Here is a 17692-nt window from a genome sequence, read left to right on the forward strand (position 1 = left end):
GAAGTCAAAGATATGCCCAATGACCTGAGCTATTTCTTTGTCACTTCATAGCATGACTAATCCCTGTCACCTAGACCAGTACCTCAGAACCTCAGAGCTCACTCCCTCTCCCTCTCTCCCTCCCCACCTCTGTCCTCTCGTCCCCAAGTCCTGGTTCACGCCCCTATCATCTATCATCCCCACTGCCATTACCTTCTTTTCGGATTTCATCATTTCTTACTCAGTTACCAGAATAGCCTCTAAACTGGTTTGACTGCCCTGTTTGTTTGCTCTCCAGTCCATCTGCCACTACAGCCCAAGAGACCATTTTAAAGCAAAAGCTCCTCTGTTCAAAATGCCCCACTCCCTACCAAATAAAGCTGAGATTCTTTTTCCTTGGCCGAGAAACCATCCCATCCTGAAGTTCGCCTAATCTTGAAGGGCTTTATCTCAAGACTGTTCCCTCACACCCACGACAATTCAGCTCCATCCAAATGTTTCTCTTTGCTGTTTCTAGAGCATACCATGTTTTTCTAGGCTTCCTTGTTTACATTCATGCCTTCACTCCTCTGACATGCCCTTCTGCCTCTTGACTGGAGAAACCATGGATTAATTTAAAAGTTATCTACTCATGGGGGCTGGGGAGGTAGTCCAGAGAATAGGGTGCTTGCCATGCTTTACGGCTGAGCAGAATGCAATCCCCAGCACCCTACATGGTCCCCCAGTCCCTGCCAGGAGTCATCTGTGAGCACGCACAAGGAAGGAAGCCCTGAGAGCCACTGGGTGTGACCCCCAAAATACAAGTAAATAAAAAATAAAATAAAACTTAACTATTCTGGGTGCCAGAGCAATAGTGTAGTGGGTAGGCATTCGACTTGCATACAGCTGACCCAGGTTTGATCCCCGGCACCCCCTGTGATTTCTGGAGTCTCCCAGAGTCACCCCTGAGTGGAGAACAAGTAGTAAGCCCTCCCTCAGCAACATCTTGTTTTGTTTTTTTTACCACCCTCTTGTTCTGTGACACCCCCAAAAAAGTTACCTATTAGTATTCAGGCCTGGGACATAGCTCAGGGCAGAATGCTGTCCTGGATGTATTTGATTGCCTGGGTTCAATTTCCAGTACCACACAAAAAAATGAACTGTGATTTGGACTGGGAAAATAGCTCAAGGATCTACATGTGGGACACCTGAATTTCATCTCTGGCACCTTCAGGTCCCTGAAAGCATTACCAGGAATGACCCCAAACACCAAGCTGAGAGTAGTCCCTGAGCACTGTTGCCCTTCCCTAAAAAGGGGTTACCTATTCTGAATCCCCACTACCCCAATCAAACATGCCAATGTGTGAGCGTCTAATGAGAATAAGTGAACCCAAATGAAATGGGACATGAACCTCTTATTATAATAATATTTGTTTGTAAATGTGTTATATGATGATTTTTACAGTAGCTTGGGGTGAAAGGTATACATGCTAGTGTGAATTTTAGTATTCTGTGTACAGAATATTGGGTTTTAAGAAATCACAGGATCTGTTAAATTATTTAGTACTAACCATGAACCACTAAAGAAAATTTACCAGACAACAAAACAAAGCATGGGTAAGTGAAATGAGTCAGAAAGAGAGTGACAGACATAGAAGGACTGCACTCATTTGTGGAGTATAGAATAGCGTCCCATGAAGCTGACACCCAAGGACAGTAGATACAAGGGCCAGGGAGATTGCCCCATAACTTGAAGACTGCCTCATGAGCGGAGGAGAGAAGGCAGATGGAATAGAGAAGGGATCACTAAGAAAATGATGGCTGGAGGAATCAGTCGGGATGGGAGATATGTGCCAAAAGTAGATAATGGACCAAACATGATGAGCTCTCAGTGTCTGTGTTGCAAGTCATAAATCCCCAAAGTAGAGAGAGAGTATGGGGGATATTGTCTGCCACGGAGGCAGGGGGAAGGTGGAAAAGGGGGGTATACCCGGGATATTGGTGGTGGGAAATGTGTACTGGTGGAGGGATGGGTGTTTGATCATTGTGTGATTGTAACCCAAACATGAAAGCTTGTAACTTCTCACAGTGATTCAATAAAAAATTTTTAAAAGCATGGGTATATGAAACCCTGTACTATGTAATAGATACCATGAAGAAAAGTATTGATGCTGTGTCTTGGCAGTAGCAACTAAGGAGCATGCCAAAGGACCAAATAAGTTTGAAATTATTTCTATACCTTCAGCTTATATCTTTAATGTATGGTACAAACAGTCAGAAATGTGGCTTAAAGGACCAGAGCACATACTTCACATGCAGGATCCTTGGATTCAAAGCCGAGCACCTCATTGTCCCTTGAGCACCTCTGCGAGGGACACTTAACACATAATATGGAGTGGACTCCAAACTCATAATAAGGAGTACCCCAAAGTACTGCTGGGGATGGCACCTCCAAAATTTTTTTAATTGGTATAAAGCAAGTAGTTAAATACTCCAAATAAACTCCTTTATAAGAAAGTTAACACATTTAGACACACACCAATAGAATCACTGAATCACTGTATCACTGTCATCCTGTTGTTCGTCAATTTACTTGAGCAGGCACCAGTAACATCTCTATTCCTCCCAGCCCTGATATTTTAGCAGCCTCCCCTTACTCATCTTTCCCAATGATTGGAAGCTCTCTCAGGGTCAGGGAAGTGAGACCTATCGTTACTGTTTCTGGAATATCGAATATGCCATGGGTAGCTTGCCAGGCTCTGCCCATGTGGGTGGGATTTTGAAAGGCATATATATAGCTCTATCACTATAGCACTGTCATCCCATTATTCATCAATTTGCTTGAGCAGGCACCAGTAACGTCTCCATTGTGAGACTCGTTGTTACTGTTTTTGGCATATCAAATACACCACGGGGAGCTTGCCAGGCTCTGCCATGTGGGCGGGATACTCTCAGTAGCTTGCCGGGCTCTCTGAGAAGGATGGAGGAATCAAACCCAGGTTGGCTGCATGCAAGGCAAACACCCTACCCACTGTGCTAGCACTCCAGTCATACTACTCTCTATGATTTGTTGCCTACTGTCTGAACTCCATCAAATATGGTGTGGTAATGATGGAAAATGGGTAGGAAGTGTCTTATAATGAGCGGCCTGGAGTGTGGCAGTGGTTGGGTAGTGAAGGTCAACTGCCGGGGCTGGGTCCCTTGGGGTGGGGAGGGTTCTTACCCACTCCCCTCTGGGGCACCCTGAGTGAAAACAGCCTACAAGGAGTTTCTACACCAGTAGAACTAGTACAAAATATAGCAAAATAACATTTGAAGAAATTTCAACATCCGAAACAAACAAACAAACAAAAAATCCAACAACATGATAATATATAAAGGTGAAACCTTTTTTTTACTATCAACACACATTGAACAACAAGGAGAAAAATTGCACAAGAAAAATATATAAAAGACAGTGTTCTCATGAATAACAGTTACATTTTTAAAAGAACACTATACCTCAGGGTCAAAGATTTTAATCTTTGTTTTGTTTGGGGGCTACACCCAGGCTTTGAACTCAGGGATCATTCCTGGCCAACTAGTGGGGGCAGAGTGGGGTAACTAATCTGGGTCAGCCATACGCAAGGCAAGCACCCTACCTGCTGTGCTAGCTCTCCAGCCCCTAAGTTTTGAATCTTAACTCTCAATTTTTAAAAGTCTTAAAAATCATAAGACTTAAAAATCATAGCTACAGGGCCAGAGTTATAGTACAGCGGGGAGGGCATTTGCCTTGCACTCAGCCGACCTGGGTTCCATATCTGGTATCCCATATGGTCCCCTGAACAATGCCAGGAGTAATTCCTGAATGCAGAGACAGGAGTAAGCCCTTAGTATCACCAGATATGATCCGAAAAGCCAAAAAAAGTAAAGAAAGGAAAAAAGAAAGAGAGAGAGAAAGAGAGAAAGAAAGAAGGAGAAAGAAAGAAAGAAAGAAAGAAAGAAAGAAAGAAAGAAAGAAAGAAAGAAAGAAAGAAAGAAAGAAAGAAAGAAAGAAAGAAAGAAAGAAAGAAAGAAAGAAGGAAGGAAGGAAGAAAAAGTTATAGCTACTACTGGACTCTTAATGGTCCTATTCATCTTCAACCTTCTCTGCAGCAGAAGGAGAACCAAAACCAACATCAAACAATCAAATATACTCAGGCTGTCAAGAACGTTCTAAATCCCATGTTATTTAAACCATTTCACAATTATTCTTGCTGCACAGCATTCCATGAAGTTTTGAGCCATTCACACAGAGTTGTGAAATGACAAGCTTCTTCCTGCTTCCTTTTGGTTTTCACTCGAACTCTGAGATTGTGGCCACCTGTTTCTTTTTCCCTCATGAATCTTTTAAATTAGTTCTTGATAGGGACATGTGACATGAGCCAGTTTAGGTTCCTGAAATAATAGCTGAGTCTTTTGTTATACAAGCTGATCAATCGAAACTCATTCCAGATTAATATGACAAGTTTTCATAGTTACCACCCCTCAACGAGGCTCACGGAAGCACATTTTGACATCCACAACTTCATTTTCTTCTATTTCCTTTTTGTTATTGTTGTTCACTTATTTATGCTCCAAAGTTGCTGCTTCTGGCAATGCTGGGGAGCTATATAATGCTGGGACTCAAACTTGGGCCTTCTGCAAGCAGAGCCTATGCGCCAGCCCTTGCGGCCATTTTCCTGGCCCTTCATTTCCTTCTTTTTCATACAAACTTTTACATGTACGTAAGGTAGGAACTTCCTTCTCAGTTAGAGATAGCATTTAAAAAAAAAAAAGTAATAAAAGGAGCCAGAGAGATAGTACAATGATTCAACGAGCAGGGCATGGCTAACCTGGGTTCCATTCCCTGCATGGTCCCCCAAACACCACCTGGAGTGATCCCTGAGCACAGGGTCAGGAGTAAGCCCTGAGTACAGCTGGGTGTGCCCCCCCCCATAATAAAAATGTAGCACTGTCTTCCCATTGTTCATTGATTTGCTCTAGCGGGCACTAGTAACATCTCCATTGTGAGACTTGTTGCTACTGTTTTTGGCATATCAAATACACCACGGGTAGCTTGCCAGGCTCTACCATGTGGGTGGGATATTCTCAGTAGCTCACGGGGCTCTCCAAGAGGGATGTAGGAATCGAACCCAGGTCAGCCCCATGCAAGGCAAATGCCCTATCCGCTGTGCTATCGTAGGGGGAAAGTATTAGATTTGGTTCATTAACAAAATATGTGAGATATAACTATAAGGTACCATTTCTTTTTGGTTGGTTGGCTGGTTTTTTTTTTTTGCTTTTTGGGTCACACCTGGCGATGCACAGAGGTTACTCCTGGCTCTGCACTCAGGAATTACTCCTGGCGGTGCTCAGGGGACCATATGGGATGCTGGGAATCGAACCTGGGTTGGCCGAGTGCAAGGCAAACGCCCTACCCGCTGTGCTATCACTCCAGCCCCGGCTGGTTGGTTTTGGCCTGGGGCCACACCCAGAAGTGTTCAGGACTTATTCCTGGCTGTGCACTCAGGGATCATGGCTGGAGGAGCTGGGGATGGAACCTAGGTTGGCCACATGCAAAGCAAGCGCCTTAGCCTTTGTACTGTCTCTCCAGCACCCCTGTCTTTTGTTTTGCCTCCACACCTAGCTGAACACCACTGGGGGGATCCCTATACTGAAATATTCACAAATTTAGAGCTTAATTGGTTTTACTAAGTGATTCATCAATTAAGTAACAGCCTATTTAGTAAGGAGAAAAGAACTACCAGTTTTGTAGAGTTTTATAGACTGAAAAGGGGTGGGACAAGGTACTCCAGCCTTACCATCCTGATAAAAATACCGAATGCCCTGAACAAACAGCATGACCTCTAAGCATCTGTACTTCAAACCATAATGTAGAAAAGGAAAAGGAGAAAGAGAGCAAGAAGGAAATTACCTCCCATAGAAGGAGGCTGGGGGCGGGGGGCAGGGTGTTGGGGTATGGTGGGAGGGAAATAGGAGACATTGGTGGTGGGAAATGTATACTGGTGGAGAGATGGGTGCTGGATCATTGTATGACTGAAACCCAATTATGAACAGCTTTATAATGGTCTATTACAGATATTCAATTAAAAAAATTTTTTTAAAGTAATGTGGAGTTCATGCCCAATTCAATCAGCTTAATCAATGGCTGAATAAATATCAGTGCTCCTACTTTTTTTTTTAAAAAAAAAAAGAGGGTGGGACAAGGTTACTGGCTAAAGTAGAGATTTTGGGGCCGGGAAGATGACTCAGAGAGCTGGAGCTCTCGGAGGAGGAGGAGGGCTGGTAAGGTGCTTGCCTTGCTTGTTCAATGCTGGCACCTAGTATTGTCCCCCAAGCCCCACCAGGAGTGATCCCTGAGAGCAGAGTCAGGGATAAGCCCTGAGCACCACTGCAGACTGACTGGGGAGGGGCTGGAACTGCTGTTAGATTTGGTGTTAAATTTGGCGGCCCCTCCCATCTCCACTGGGGGCCTGTTCTTTCTGGTTTGGATTCTTGGGGAGAATTTTGGGGTGCCACACGTGGCAATGCTCCTGGCTCTGCACTCAGGAATCATTCCTGGTGGTGTTCAGGGGACCACATGGGATGTCGTATGAGATCTAACCTTTGTCAGTCATATGTAAGGCAAGTGCTCTACCTGCTGTACTATTACTCCGGCCCTCTTTCTGTTTTTAACACCAACACTAAACATTCATTATCTCAGTTTTCAGAACTCAACACTGGATTTAACTGAGAGATTCTGGAATCTCTCATGAGATTGTCCAGTATGTTAACTAAATATTAAATTAAAAAGGGAGTACTCCACCCACAGTCACTCCCGTCCCAGCTCAGGCACACAATTGCTCTTCCTTTACCTTACCAGATTTTCTTTTCTTTCTTCTACTGTGCTTCCTACATAGAATGGTTTTGCTTCACTAAAAATAAGAAATAAGAAACACAAGCGTTTGGGATATAGTTTAGTGTATAAGGCCCTGGGTAATCCCCAGCATTCCCCCCCCCACTACACACACAGACACACACACACACACACACACACACTCATATCACAAAAGATCACATTGTGATTCTATTTCAATTGCCTTCTGAAAAGGCAAATCTATACAGAACTGAAAATAGACTCATGGTTGGTCACCTGGGGCTGAGAAAGAATAGGAGGTAACTGCTAATGGATATGGGGTTTCTTTTGGCTTGATGGAAATATTCTAAAATTAGGTTGTGATCAGGCTAGATACTTAATAAATTTACTCAAAATAGTTGAATTATATACTTAAAATTAGTAAATTGTGTGCTAAACAATCTATTACTTCAATAAAGCTATCTTTTAATAAAAAAAGAAAAGTCAACGAGGCCTACAGAAGCCTTGTCTGAGATTAAAATTCTTCCAAGATAGTGGCTGTTCCTAGCCACCAACTTTATTTTGGGGATTCCTGGAAGGTCTTGTGGTCTTACTCTATGACTTCTCCCCCAGAGTTATCTGAGTATCCTCAAAACAGAGCAGCTGGATTCCCCTACAGCTAGTGATCCGAGGACGGGGCATATGGCTCCAGAAACATAGCATATGCCTGGCATATTCATCCGGGTCCCTCCCTGGCACAGTAGGCCTGCCACCCCACACTGCCTGGTAAGGCCTTAGCAGCCTCCCAGCATCAGTTGGGTAGTAGCCAGAGGAGGAAAAAAAAATGAGAAAGTCATCCAAGAAAAAGACCAAAATGGGAATGCAATGTCTTTTATAATTTAGCCTTAGAAGTCACAAACCGTCACTTTCACCATGTATTATTGAATAGACAAGCCACCCATGATTCAGTGAGGGGCAGTATCCCAAGAGTGATATGGAGTATCCCTGGAATGAGAACCGAAGCAGGCAGCATCTACACCGGTGTTCTTCAACTTTCTTATACCTGCAGACTGGCACTCATCCATGGACCAGCCACTGGAGATCACTTCAAAACTGACATCATTGACATCATCTTGAATTTTGATTCTTAGCTGCAGAAGAAGCTTTAACCTAGAGTACTGTGAATAATGCTGACCTTTGTTCTGCTACTACCCGTAGTGCTCAGTGCTCCTCAGGGCTCAGGACTCCTCCTGGTTCTTAGGGGACCATGTAGTGTAGGGGATAAACTTGGGCTTCCCACATGCAAAGCATGTGAACTCGCCCTGTCAGCCTGTTAAAAAAAAAAAAAGGTTCCTCATTGGGAAACTATTTATTTTTTAAATGTTAAATTTTCCAAGTGAGTTTATTTGTTTAAAGGATCAAATACCCATGTTCCTAAATAGTTCTTCTAGTTGTGAAGATCCTACAATTTTCTGAGATGTCTTACACCTTAAGCTGCCTTTCTGTTTTTGTCCTGGGGTGGGGGTGGGGGGTGGGGGTTGTGGATTGTTTTCTGTTTGTTTTTGCCAATGTGTTGGTGCCACACCTAGCTGTGCTGGGATTATTCCAAGCTAGGTGTTTGGGGATCACTCCAGCAGTGCTCAGGGGACCACACAGTGCTGAGAATTAGACATAGGGCCTTCCAAATGTAAAGCAACAGTTTTACCACTGAGTCAATTCCCTGGGCCCTTAACTGTTCTTTTCTTCAGCTGCTGTTCTCTTCACATTCTGAAAACTCCTATTCCCTATTCCCAGTTCATTTTGAAAAGTCTATGACACTAAGCCCAAAATTGGTGAAATAGCAATGCCTTTGTTTCTTTTGAGTGACTAAGGTGGTTTTTTAAATCTAAAAGGGGGGCTGGAGCAATAGCACAGCGAGTGGAGAGTTTGCCTTGCACGCTGCCAACCCGGGTTCGGTTCCCAGCGTCCCATGTGGTCCCCTGAACACCTCCAGGGGTAGCTCCTGAGTGCAGTCAGGAGTGACCCCTGTGCATCGCCAGGTGTGACCCACCAGGAGTGATCCCTGGAGTTCAGAGCCAGAATTAAACCCTGAGCACAGCTGGGGTTGGCCTCCAAGCCAACATAAATAAGCAAATAGCATAAAATATCAAAGATCTGACCTTATGTCAGTTATCTACTGCTTTGTAACGACTACTCTGAAAATTAGTGCTTTGAGACAATAGTAATGTTGGGGCCAGAGTACAGTGGGGAGGGCGTTTGCCTTGCATGCAGCCAACATGGGTTCAGTCCCCTGCACCCGATATGGTCCCCCAAGCCCCACCAGGCATATGTCATGCATACTGCTGGGTGTGGACCAGAAGTCAAAAAAATAAAATCACTGTATCACTGTCACTGTCCTCCTGTTGTTCATCGATTTGCTCGAGCGGGCACCAGTAATGTCTCCGTTGTGAGACTTGTTACTGTTTTTGGCATATTGAATACGCCACGGGTAGCTTGCCAGGCTCTGCTGAGTGTCTGATACTCTCGGTAGCTTGCCGGGCTCTCCGAGAGGAATGGAGGAATCGAACCCAGTTCAGCCACGTACAAGGCGAACGCCCTATCCACTGCGCTATCACTCCAGCCCCCCAAAAATAAAATAGGGAAAAAAATGTCTATATAATAAAACAGTGACATCTATGCCTGTGCTCTGTGAACTGGCTGGGGAGCTCCCAGTTGGTCACATCTGGGCTCATTCATGCCGCTCACTGCATTCAGCTGCAGAGCTCGCCTGTGGTGGCCTGGCTGCCCGCTGATGCTGGTTACGGCTGTGGCATGTTGGTGTCTTTCCATGCAGCCTCTCTCATTCTCCATAGTGTGGGTCAGCAACGCAGTCGAACACCTAAAACACGCGTAAAACCACACATGGAATTGGAGGGTGGGGCAAAGAGATAGCACAGCGCGGATTGCACGCAGCCAACCTGGTTTGGTCCCTGGCACCACGCATTGTCCCTTGAGCCCCACCAGGAGCCGTGCTTGAGCACAGAGCCAGGAATGAGCCCTGAGCATTGCAGGTGTGACCCAAAAACCAAAACGAAAAATAAGTAAAATAGAGTTGTGATCTGTGATGGCTGGAGATGTGGATTGAAATGAAAGGCTGAGGTATATAACTTCAGGTGACAAAGAAAGCAAGACATTTTTTAGTCAGTCCCAAGCTTGGGGGACCTTACCAGCAAATGGCTTCTATATCAGAATGACAGTAAATTTTTATTTTTTTTGTCACACCCAGGGGTGCTCCAGAGTACTCCTGGTTCTGAAGTCAGGAATCACTCCTGGCAGGTTCAGGGGGAACCATATGGAATGCCGGGGATCAAACCTGGGCCAGGAGCGTGCAAGCCCCTACCCACTGTACTGTCTCCAGCCCCAGGGCAACAGAAACTTCTGCCTTGTTTAGGCCACTACCTTTTGTGCCACTGTAATCGTTTTCCGAATTTGAACTCATTATTTTAGCACTTTTATTTTTTCATTCCTGCCTGGCAGAATGCCTAGAACACAGTAGGAACTCAAGAAATGTTTATTAAGCCAAGTAGTGATTAACTATATTGGGGATACATTATATAAATTAAGTTAGTGAAAATGTCACAAATATTTTAGAACTCATGTATCTTCCCAAGGCCTTAGAAAACAATAGCAGGCATGCAGTGGGGAGGGGCCAGGGTGGCTGTGGGAACAGAAGGGCATGGTGATGAGGGATAAAGAAGCAACAAGAGTTGAACATGGGTAGCAAAGCCCGGTATGGCCTGCTAAGTATCAAGCAAGACGCACCAATTCTGTGACACTGTTGGGTGAGTTTGTGTGACTGGTGCTTGAGAAAAGATCATTTTTATTATTTATTGCATTGTTGCTTTGGATACCACACCCAGCAATGGAAATACTTTTTTTAAAAAAATTCTTCTTTTTTTACAGTGGGGTGGAGGGGGGTGTTGGAGCCACACCTGGATGTGTTCAGGGCTCACTCCTGGCTCTGCACTCAGGGATCACTCCTGGCATGCCTAAGGGGACCCTATGAAGTGCTGGGGATTGAACCCTGGTCTGCCACGTGCAAGGCAAGCACCCTACCTGAAGGAAGTATCATCTCTCCTGACCCTTTTTCCTTTTTTCACAGTAGTGATTCTGTTGTCTGCCTCACTCCTCCTCAGAGGGAAGAAAAATAATGCCAACTCCTAATTTATAGAGGTCTTGAGTTATTCATTTAAGAAGTCTGAAGATGCACAAACACCATGGAACACCAGTATGTGGAGTGCTCAGAAAAGGCTGAACCCGTGTGAAGACTGAGGCTGCAGGTTATGATCTCTCAGATTTGCACGCTGAGGTTCTACTCTGAGAGCTCTTTTTTTTTCTTTAGCTTTTTTTGGGTCACACCGGCAATACTCAGGGTTACTCCTGGCTCTGCACCCAGAAATTACTTCTGGTGATGATCAGGCCACCATATGGGATGTCCGGGATCCGGGTCGACCACCTGCAAGGCAAACACCCTACCCACTGTGCTGTCTTCGGCCCCATACTCTGGGAGCTCTTGCTTGCAGGACTTGTTCTTTCTTCTCAAGCCTGCTCCCTGTATTGTGTTTGCAGAGGTGTCCTCCTGGCTCCACTCTTGGCAGTATGAGCATCCTTCTGTACTCCCACATGCCTTCATTTCACACTAAGTGACACACTTGTGGATTTGAACAGACAGTATGGTGAGTGAGTGCCAAGTCCAAAGGTTGCCTCTATACATTGGCAGAGTCTCAGATCCCCAATTCACAGGGATAGGTTCCAGGTCTATGACTCAAGACAATTACCTATGAATATAATACAGTTTTACTGGAGGGAAATCCACATTAGAGGGTCCACAGATCCAATGTGATTGACAGTGAAGGGTGGAAAGAGAGGGTGCAGCACATAAGAGACACATAGATGACAAGCAGAGTGGAGGTCCAAGGAGTTTCTTCTCAGCTGCTCCTTCACAGGGAAGGAAGAGGGCATCCCGGCCATTCTTATTGGGAAAGGATTCAGGATCTCAGGGGACCCTGAAAGTGTCTAAAGCTGGAACCAATTCAACGCTTGCATTTACTATATTTCAGAGGTGTCTCATCAGGCCCATCTATAAGTTTAATAAGGGGGTGCAGTTCTCACATGGTCAGGTTTTTGTTCTTGCCTTTACATGTCTGCTTTTTAATTTAATTTCATTTTGTTTGGGGACCACACCCAGCAGTGCTCTTACTTCTGACTCTGCACTCTTAGGTCTCTCCTGGCAAGACTTGGGGGATCATATGCGGTGCTGGATATTGAGCCTGAGTTGGCCACGTGCAAGGTAAGCTCCTTATCCACTGGACTATCTCTTTGGTCCCTTTAATTTTAATCTAATTCTTTTTCTCTGGGAACAAGAGGTTGGAAAGCCACACCTAATGTGCTCAGGGGCTGTTCCTGACTCTGTGCTCAGGAGAGATCCCTGGTGATGCTTGGAAAATGTGGTGCTGGGAATCAAAGCTAAGTAGTTCATGTGCAAGGCCTTAAGCCCTGTACTACCTTTCCACCCTACATTCAAAATATAGGTCACATAGAAGCAGGGGGCGGGGTGGAAGGAATACTGGGGACATTGGTGGTGGAAAAGGTACACTGGTAGAGGGATGGTGTTTGATCACTGTATGACTAAAACTCAAACATGAAAGTTTTGTGATTCAATTAAAAAAATTTTTTTAAGATATTTGTAAGGCTTTACCATGGCCAAATCAAAGCCAAAATAAATAACAAGGTGGTATCTCCTAAAGAGACATCACAATTTTCAAATTCTCCCTCTATATATATGTATATATATGTGTGTGCATGTATATATATATATATGTCACTGTCACTGCCACTGTCATCCCATTACTCATTGATTTTGCTCAGTGAGCACCAGTAACGTCTCCATTGTGAGACTTGTTGTTACTATTTTTGGTATATTGAATACCAGACGGGTAGCTTGCCAGGCTCTCTCTCTCTCTCTCTCTCTCTCTCTCTCTCTCTCGATAGATAGATATAGATAGATAGATAGATAGATAGATAGATAGATAGATAGATAGATAGATAGATAGATAGATAGATATCACTCTCTCTTGTCCCCACCCATGCATCATTGAGGTGCTTTTCCATCTCAGAGGCCACCATCTTTTCATCAGCCAAGGTCATTCTAATGTCAAGGCACATACCAGTTCAGTCTGTCCCAGGACCCCTATAGTTATTTGTACAAATTATATGGGCCACGGTTTTTGTTCAGACAGATATTGTACAACTGGAATTTTACTCATCATTTTTTTCCCTAACAAAACTTGAATGGTTCTGGGCCCAGAGAAATCAATGGGCTGATCAGTGGGCTGAGTGCAGGGGATCCCACCCCCAGCACCGCATGTTCCTCTGAGCATCTTGGAAAAGGGTTCCTGGCACAGAGCTGGGAGTTGCCACTTAGCAACGTTAGGTGTGGCCCAAATAAAACCAAACAACTCCCCAGATTGAACAGTTCCTTTTTTTTTTCTTTTTGCTCTTTGGGTTATGTGCTCATGATAATACACTTTGCTCTGGAGAAGCTGGAGGTCCCAAACCATAGTGCCACTGGAATTGCACTAGACATGCGACACGCTGAGGGCACGACCAGGGATCAAATCTCTGACCGCACATTTGCAAAGCATGCATTATTGATACCCACCTTTTTCTGGGCCCCTAAGAGATGTTTTATTAGTCTTCTAGATTATCTTTTTTTCCAGATAAGTGACTAATATATACATCAATGCAGTATAGCACTGTCGACCCATTACTCATAGATTTTCTAGAACAGGCACCAGTAACGTCTCCATTGTGAGACTTGTTACTGTTTTTGGCATATCGAATACGCCATGGGTAGCTTGCCAGGCTCTGCCATGCGGGTGGGATACTCTTGGAAGCTTACAGGACTCTCTGAGAGGGAAGGAGGAATCAAACCCAGGTCAGCCACGTGCAAGGCAAATGCCCTACCTGCTGTGCTATCACTCCAGTCCATATACATCAATAATATTAATAATATGAATATTATTATTAATAATAATAGAATAGTAGTAATATTCATAAACAGGTATTCTTTGGGGGTCAGGGTGGTAGTACAGCTATTACGACACTTGCCTTGCATGCAGCTGACCCAGAATCATAATGCTACGTATGGTCCTCCAGCCTTACCAGGAGTGATCCCCAAGCCAAGAGTCAGAAGTAAGCCCTGAGCACTGTCAGGTATGGCCCAAAACAAACCAAACAAAACCCCAACCAAAATAAACTGGCATCTTTGTTTTGAGGGGCCTCCAAGCAGTACTCAGGGGCCTGGGGAACACCCTCAGTGATACTCAGCCACCCTGTCTAGACCATTCAAGGCTGGTACTGAGGACATGATGCTGCCCAACCCCTATGGTTGTGAGGCCGCAGGGTCTACACCTGGCAGGGCCTGGCAAGGAGGGCATGAGTTTCGAGGCTTCAAGCTCAGATCTGGTGCTTGCTATGGGATACATCCCATCTACTTAGCTATCTTCCTGGCCCAGATAAGGAAGCTTAACTAGGATTCTTCTTTGGAAAGAAACCAGAATGCTTAGTTACAAAGTAAGAAGCAGTGTTGTGAAACCAGATGGTAAAACCTAGAACATTCCTTCACTCTTCCCCTCTTTCACTTAGTTCTGATTTGCTGGAAATGTTGAGATGGGGTAAGGGGGAAGTTGATGGCAGAACTACTAGCTGGGGGAGTGATAGGTTACATCTAATGGGTTTGAGTAACTCTTCTTAAAGGGCCAGCGTGATTCTCCCGGGTGTTTAATTTACCATGCTGGCTCCTCTTAGAATCTAGGCAAGATTTAGTAACCGAGCTTCGTCAAACTGTATCTACTCAGATGATATCTAACAGTAATTTGTTCCCATAGACACAATTAATTCATAACTTTCTGCCAATGTATTAACTAGAGTTTAAGAAAAACACTATTAAAAAGCATGACAAAAGCAAGGACAGAGTTTGAAAGCTAGCCAATAGTCAACGACCTGTCACAGAAGAATTAAAATAGATAAAATTCACAAAACAAATTATGTGGCCAGTCACAGAAAAATAAAACATAAAAAATATTTTTAGGACTGATGAGAGCATAGGGAAAGCACCTTATTGGAGATGGAAAGTATGAACTATCTGAAACTAGGTTTGGTACCTTTAGAATAGTTTCCCAGAGGATTTGTTGGCTACAGACCAATTGCCAAAGCTCTGACATTTCTCTCTTTTCATTTCATAAAATGATTGTGGTTTTTCTTTTTTACTTTAACAGTAAGGTATTTTAGCATGCTACATTTAGAGCTATCCTTGAAAGAAATATTGTTAAAATTAAATTACCGGGGCCAGAGTGATAGTACAGCAAGCATTTGCCTTGCACACAACCAACCTAGGTTCAATCCCCGGCATCCCATATCGTCCCCCAAGCACCACCAGGAGTAATTCCTGAGTGCAGAGCAGAGCCAAGAATAACCTCTGAGCATCACCAAGTGTGACCCAAAAAGCAACCCCCCCAAAAAAAAAGGTACAAGAGGACCAGAGAGATAGCTCAACAGGTTACATACATACAGTGCTCTGGGTATGGGAAAGGCCTTGATTCAAGCCTCAGCTCCACATAGTCCCTGGAGCACTGTCAGGAGTGACCCATGAGTATGGAACAAGGAGGAGGAGAAGGCCAAAGAGATAAGAGAGAAGGGGAAAGGAAAAATACATATAAGTCCAGCAAATAGGTCCACCTGTTCTAAAAGTGACTCGTACTCATACTCCAACTCTACTGAATCCCTTTTCAGCTCAGAACTGCCAATGATGGCTCCTTCCTGCACCATGTCATACTCTACAGACTTTCAACTTTTCATACCTGAAGACCGGGCCTGAATGTTGCATAGGCAACTGAAAAACTGCTCTCCACTATCAAGAGTGCTGAAGTCAAAGACTCTCTCCCAGAGCTCAGCAGACACCGGGCATCTGGGAGTTTCTCCAGGATTCTGACATCCAGTGTAAGGAACTGACATACGTGTCCAGGCAGCCACAGCTGCTGTGTCATGATGGTTGCCTGAACTATAGTGGCAAGTGTCTGAGAAACATAGGGCTCTGGTTCCGAAATGTCCATCACTGGTGCTCAGCAAACTGCAAGGGACCTCCTGGGAAGCCTGTTAAAATTCAAGCTCAAAAGCCCTGACTCTTAGAGGTTGATGGAGCAGAGAGATGGAGGGTTTCTAAATGAAAAGCTCACTGATAAAAGTACACTCTAGGCAAATGAAGCTTGCTAGGTTCAAGACCTAGCACTACTATTCATTAATCTCGTTGTCATCTGCTCCCCACCCCTTCTCCTCTTCTTCTTCTTTCTCCTCCTCCTCCTCTTCTTCCTCCTCCTCCTTTTCCTCCTTCTCATCTTTCTCCTCCATATCCCGTGGTACTCAGCGAATATTCCTGGATTTGTACTCAGGAGAAACATAGATTTGAAATGGGGTAGGCTGCATGCAAGGCAAACACTAAACCCTTATACCCTTTAGAAAGCTCTATTTTGGGGCGAGGGGGCACACCTGTCAGGGCTTATTCCTGTCCTAGCTCAGAAATCACCCCTGGCAGGAAACCATATGGGGTGCTGGGGGTAGAACCCCATTTGACTGGGTGCAAAGCAAGCGCGCTACCTGCTATATTATTCCAGTTCCTGCTAGTCTTCTTAAAGAGCCTCCCATGATGGGTCACACTACTGGAGAGCAGACATAGATATTTTGTTTTTAGCTTTGGATTAAGATTATTTGCTTTTGGTCACTTCCACTTGGTTTTATTTTTTATATGTTTTATTTTGTTTTGGCAGCCACACCGGGTCATGCTTGTCCTCAGAACTTATTCCTAGCTCTGTGTTCAGGGATCATTCCCAGCAGTGCTCTGGGGATCATAATTGGTACCAGGGATCAAACCAGGATCAACCAAGAACAGGCAATCCCTTTATCTCCTGCACTACCTCTTCCACCCCTTTATATAGATTTATTTGACTTGATTTTGGCTTTCAGTTTGGGGGCCATATTTGCAGTGCTCAAGGGTAACTCCTGGCTCTGTGCTCAGGGGTCACTCTTGGTGGTGCTCAAGACCACCTGCTCGAAACACATGCATTCAGCCCATTGATATCTCTCTTCAGCCAATCTTTTTTTTCCTTTTTGGGTCACAACCAGCGATGCTCAGGGGTTACTCCTGGCTCTACACTCAGGTATTACTCCTAGAGGGGCTTGGAGGACCATATGGGATGCCGAGGATCAAACTCGGGTTGACAGCATGCAAGACAAACACCCTCCCCGCTATTCTAGTACTCCGGCCCCTCTTTCCAGGCAATATTAAGATTTTTTTTAAGTATATTTTTAGAGGTAAGGGAACTCAAGTCACATCTGGTGTTCAGAGGCTGCTTCTGGTGCTGTGCTCAGAGGTTGCTCCTGATGGTGCTTGAGGAACCATATGTGGTGTCAGGAATCAAACCAGATTCATTTGCACACAAAGCAAGCACCTTAATCCCTGTACTATCTCTCCAGACCTGAGACTTGGGTTTCACCTCCTAGTACTACACACATACACCAACACACACACACACACACATACACACTTCTAAAACAAATGTTAAGGGAGTGCTACACCCAGCAGTGCTTAGGAGCTACTTCCAGCTTTGTGCTCTGGGTTTTCTCCTGGGAGTGCTCAGAAGACCCTATGTGGTGCCCATGATTCACTTGGGCATCCTGCATGCAAAGTATGTGCTCTGGCCTTTGAACTATCCCCTATTTCTGTTTCAGAAAAAATAAAAAAATTTTTGACTTTTTGGGTCACACCTGGCGATGCACAGGTGC

Source organism: Sorex araneus, chromosome 3, assembly GCF_027595985.1.
Source record: "Sorex araneus isolate mSorAra2 chromosome 3, mSorAra2.pri, whole genome shotgun sequence".
In the NCBI taxonomy this organism is placed as follows: Eukaryota; Metazoa; Chordata; class Mammalia; order Eulipotyphla; family Soricidae; genus Sorex; species Sorex araneus.